General features: G+C 58.3%; 1 protein-coding gene across 1 annotated transcript in view; it reads right to left on the bottom strand.

Annotated features, from left to right (window-relative positions):
* Positions 1–5,625, bottom strand: part of ACOT7 (acyl-CoA thioesterase 7) — a 66,107-nt gene that overhangs the window by 16,519 nt on the left and 43,963 nt on the right. The gene's annotated exons all lie outside the window — the stretch shown is intronic.

Below are 5,625 nucleotides of genomic sequence, written 5' to 3'. Positions count from 1 at the left end.
CTGGCTCCAGCGTTGCCGATGCTGGTCAGAGGGCAGCGTCACATGCACCATCAGGCCAAGCTGCTGCGCTGACCGTGGCCCTAAGTGCCCCTGGAGCCACTGTCTGCACTTCAGCCCACGTCCCCCTACCCTCTGTGCAGGTGGGACTGCGTCCGTCCCGTCAGGCTCCCCTCCCGGTCAGTGTCGCCCACTGGGCCAGCGCTCTCCTCTGAGCTGCGGATCTGCCCTCCGACAACATCCCTGCGGCCCTGCCCATGGTCAGAGTCTCCAGGTGCTCCCCACCTCCCACACCAGCAGTTTCCCTTGTAGACAGTCACACGTTCCTGTAACACTGTCGTGGGGGTCCTGCTCTCCCTCCACCCTGCCCCAACCTCTCTGCACTCCCCATGCCCCTGAGTCCTGAACATCTACCCTAGAGCATCCCTTCTGCCCCCGCCCTCCTGGTCAGGGCTCCCAACTACCACTGGCCTTGGCCTCCCGTCCTCGACTTCATCTCGTGGAGCCCAGCTTTTCTCGTATAAACAAGCTGCCTCACGGGGTAACCATGGGGCTGGCATGAAACGAGCCAGGTGCCGAGGCTCCTGCCTGGTGGCAGGAGGCATGCAGTGCGGTCATTACCGCCAGCAGTGCTGTTTTGGACCCTGACGCAGCACTATTCCTTTCCACTGACGTGGTCAGGACCACCATCCCAAATGCAGCCTGGTTCTGGGCTGAGCTCAAGGAAATCCCTGGCCAGGCCTGACCGGCGCTGACTGCAGGGACCTTTGAACACCCCGGGAACCCCAATGTCCCAGCTCCATGGAGACAGGCCCCCACAAAAGATGTTTAGAGACCAGGAAGACAGACAAGTTGGGGCAGTGTGTGGCTGTTAGGGTGGTGAGCGCGTGGGCAGGTAGAAGCGGGAGCGGTTATCCATGGCATGCAAAGTGCCTGGGCCCACCCTGGGAACAGCCCCCACACGGCCCACATGGGCCGCTTCCAGGGGAGCAGGAAGGGGAGGTGGGCATCCCCAAGGGTCTCCAGGCGTCCCTGCCTGTCCCCATCATGCCAGCCCCAGTGCCAGCCAGCACCCTCTCACCCACGACCAGACAGAAGACTTGGGGTCCATGAGCCGAGAGGCAGGGAGGGACAAGACCCCCCATCAAGAGGAAACCCGCCAGAACTCCCTGGCTAAGGGGCAGGGATGCGGGGGCAGTGAATTCGGGGCATTGCAACACTGACCGTTTGTTCAAAGAACAAATGGAGGGCTTCCCTGGTGGCGCAGTGGTTGAGAGTCCGCCTGCCGATGCAGGGGACACGGGTTCGTGCCTCGGTCCGGGAAGATCCCACATGCCGCAGAGCGGGTGGGCCCGTGAGCCATGGCCGCTGAGCCTGCGTGTCTGGAGCCTGTGCTCCGCAACGGGAGAGGCCACAACAGTGAGAGGCCCGCGTACCGCCAAAAAAAAAAAAAAAAAAAGAACAGATGGAAACACACCCTTGCTTTGTCTCCTGTGCAAGCCCCCCCACCAACCACGTGGCTAATCACGTCTCGTTTCGGGTAGAAATCCGAAGAAACTTCTAATCAAGAGTGGTTTCAAACAACAAAGAAGTTGATTATGGGCATTAGACACAAGAGGACGCCATCCTGAGTGTCACTCATGGTAGGAGACAGAGTGGCCGCTTCCTTTTTAAATTTTTAAATTTTTTGGCTGCGTTGGGCCTTCGTTGCTGTGCGCGGGCTTTCTCTTGTTGCAGCGAGGGGGGGCTTCTCTTGTTGCAGAGTGCGGGCTCTAGGCGCGCGGACTTCAGTAGTTGTGGCACGTGGGCTCAGCAGTTGCGGCGCACAGGCTTAGCTGCCCCACAGCAGGTGGGATCTTCCCAGACCAGGGATCGAATCTCTGTCCCCTGCATTGGCAGGTGGTTTCTGAGCCACTGGACCACCAGGGAAGTCCCTGGTCACTTCTTAAAAGTCGTGAAAACTTCAATTATAGCCAAAACACCAGCCTCTTCACCTCTCAGAGATGGTGACATCTTTATTCTCACAGCCCACAGTCTTTATTTACCACTGGCTGGCCACCACGGGAAGGTGCTTGAAAGCTGGAAGACGGACTAGGTCATTGAGGGCCTGGGACCTAATTTGAAACTGACAAGGACAGACCCCCGTGCTGCTGAGGGCCTCCCCTTCCCTGACCCTTGGCTCAGAAAGTGCACTCTGGGGTCTGTGGTCATTCGCTGGGGATGGGGTGGTCAGAAGCACCTCAGGGCAGCCCCAGCCATGTCCACGGTTCGTCAGCTCCCAGATGCTGGGAAGGCTCCCACCAAATCCCTCACCTCCTGCGCCTCGTCCGCTCCCACTACCCACTGCAACATCACTAGGCTCCCCCAACATCCAAGAGTGTAGAGCGGCCAGTCCACAGTGGTGGAGGGTCCCCAGCAATGGGTCCCAGCTTTGTGGGAACAGACACCTCCACCCCACAGAGCCCACGCCGCCCCTGCCCCATTGCCCAGCCCGGTCCACCCTCTCACGGCAGCTCGGGCGCCCCCCGTCGCTCTCTTTCTAGAACAGAGCTCCTCTCCTTCAGGGTATCCAACCCATCTGATGGCCTGTCTGATGTTTGCCTCCCTCCCAGCTGGGGAGCCCCACGAGAGCGGGTGCCCCATCACGCCTGAACCAACGTAGCCCCGTGTGGACAGCGGGCCACTGCAGACTCCAGCCGGACGGGGACACTTGTGTAGACACTTCGCCTCAACTAGCATCGTGGCCGCTCTCAGCCCGAGCAACCCAGCAAGGCCGGGCTCTTTCCACCCTCCCCTAGGCACAGAGGTCTGAGCCGGGACACTGGGGCCCATCTGAGCAGGGGGCGACCCCAGCTCGAGTCTAGCTTGGTTGCTGCTCCCTTTGTCTCAGAAACTGCCAGAGCAGGCCCGACCTGCCACGAGGGCCGGTGGTGAGATGCGTTCCGCCCTGACCGCGTGCTCCGAAGTGCCGCGACGCTGCCTGGGGACTTTCCACTAGGCCACACATCCACATCCGCCCACAGGGTGACTAGTTTATTTAAGAGTGGGGTGACTGGGGCTTCCCTTGTGGCGCAGTGGTTAAGAATCCGCCTGCCAATGCAGGGGACAAGGGTTCAAGCCCTGGTCTGGGAAGATCCCGCATGCCACGGAGCCACTAAGCCCGTGAGCCACAGCTACTGAGCCTGCGCTCTAGAGACCGCGAGCCACAACTACTGAGCCCACATGCCACAACTACTGAAGCCCGCGTGCCTAGAGCCCGTGCTCTGCAACAAGAAGCCACCGCAAGGAGGAGCCCTGCACGCTGCAATGAAGAGTAGCCCCCGCTTACTGCAACTAGAGAAAGCCTGCGTGCAGCAACGAAGACCCATCGCAGCCAAAAATGAATAAATAAATTATATATATATATATATATATATATATATATAAAAGAGTGGGGTGACCTGCTCAAGGGGAGAAACAGCATCTCCTGGTGGCACTGGGTGCCATGTGCCACCTTGGACAGGGGTGGGGTGTTGGGGCCACTCCGGATCCAGGAAGGAGGCCAGGAAGGGACCACCCAGTTTTCCTCTGAGCCTCTGAAGCAGGGACAGATTAGCCCTGACACAACCAGACAGTCCCCATGAGTGTCTCCACGACAGGCAGGCTCTCTGAGCCCGGAGCAGCCCCCCAGGGCCCCCAGTTCCCTCAGGCTACTGGGCCCTGGGGAGGAGCCTTGGGGTCCTCGAGCTCTGGGGTCCAACAGGCCTGGGCTTGAACGTGGGCAGGGTCAAGCCAGGAACCTGCTGTGCCTCGGTCTCCTCATCTGCAAATGGGTGCAGGAGTGGCCGTCTCTCGGGGGAGGTCACTCCCGCATATTAGGTTGTCTGGACAGAAGCCCAGGACAGTCATTTCTGGTGGGGTCTGAGTGCCCTTCTGCAACAGCCCTCCAGGGAAAGGCGTCTCAAACCCAAAGGGAGAGTTTGCCCTCAGAACTCCCTGTTGTGTCTGCAGGGGGTGAAAAGAATCGTTCCAGGGCTTCCATGGTGGCCCAGTGGTTAAGAATCCACCTGCCAATGCAGAGGACACAGGTCTGAGCCCTGGTCCGGGAAGATCCCACATGCCGCAGAGCAACTAAGCCCATGCACCACAACTACTGAGCCTGCGCTCTAGAGCCCGTGTGCCACAACTACTGAGCCCACGTGCCACAACTACTGAGCCCGTGTGCCACAACTACTGAAGCCAACACGCCTAGAGCCTGTGCTCTGCAACAGGAGAAGCCACCGCAATGAGAAGAAGCCCACGCACCGCAACGAAGAGTAGCCCCCACTGGCTGCAACTAGAGAAGGCCTGCATGCAGCAATAAAGACCCAATGCAGCCAAAAATAAATAAATTAAATAAATAACGAGCTTATGGTTTCTTTGTCAATATAAGCCTAATAAATTAAAAGTGGAAATATTAAAAAGAAAAAAAGAATCGTTCCAACAAGGTAATAATAAGCAGTGACATTTAAAACAAAGCCCTCCCTTCCCTTTTCTGTTTCTGCAGCAGGCACATTTACACTGGGCAAGAAGCTGCTTCTAACGCTGCCTAAATGAATAAAATGGGTGACTGTCTCCGCGAGGGAGTTCCAGCTCTTCAGCTGGTGAAGAACACGGCAACGAACCCCTGCCCCTCCTCCCTGGGTCCCCAGGACATTAGCAGTTGTGCAGATCCGACACTGAGGTGCGACCACCTCCGTGGCGGCCCACAGGGGAAGAAGGCCTGGGTCACAGCTCAGCATCCCCAGCATATGAGCCTGCCTGAGAGGCGGGTACTCAGCTGCGCTCACGGGGACCCCAGCTCCAGTGCAAACGCTCTACGAGGGGCAGGGACGAGCCTGCTGCCTCCACGCTCACCCCTAATCCCCGAACCTCAGAGATGCCATGTCCTCGGCTGGGAGGCTTGGGACAGAGGGAGAGGCACTTCTTTTCATGCTGCCTTGAAACCCCAAGAGCTGAGGGGCCCCTTGTTCTTCCGAGTTTTCTGCCAGCGTCCTGTCCACAGGGCTCACAGGGTAAGACACAGGGCAGGGAAAAGGCAGAGCGCAGAAGTGGGCTGGAGCCCTACCTGCCTCTCCGTGTCAGCTGGAATTTACTGTGGCAGGTGGAACGGGGGCCCCCAAAGACGTCCATATCCTAATCCCAGAACCTGTGAAACTGTTACCTCACATGCAGAGGGACCTCACAGGTGTGATGTGGTTAAGGATTTTGAGGTGGGAGCTTAGCCTGGATCACCAGGTGGGCCCCAGGTCATCACAGTGGTCCTCACGAGAGGACGGGAGAGCCAGGAGCCGTGGCAACAGACGCAGGGTCAGGGAGAGGCTGCCTGCTTTGAGAATGGCGGATGGGCCACAAGCCAGCGAATGCACGTTGCCTCTAGAAGCTGGAAAAGGCAAAACACGATTCTCTCCTAGAGCCTCCAGAAGGAACGCAGCCCTGCTGACCAAGGAACAGCATTTTCATTTTATTCACTTTTAATTATAATGGAAACAGCCACGTGTGGCTACTGGCCGTTGTGGTAGGCGGCATTGGCATTGAGGGGCTCTTGCAGGCAAATCTGACGTAACCAGAGGACAGAACTGCTGGGAGCAGAGACTGAACTGTCTGCCA

Source organism: Neophocaena asiaeorientalis, unplaced genomic scaffold (assembly GCF_003031525.2).
Source record: "Neophocaena asiaeorientalis asiaeorientalis breed wild unplaced genomic scaffold, Neophocaena_asiaeorientalis_V1.1 scaffold1247, whole genome shotgun sequence".
Taxonomy (NCBI): domain Eukaryota; kingdom Metazoa; phylum Chordata; class Mammalia; order Artiodactyla; family Phocoenidae; genus Neophocaena; species Neophocaena asiaeorientalis.
The sequence above is the reverse complement of the archived record's forward strand: the minus strand, read 5'-3'. Positions and strand labels throughout refer to the sequence as shown.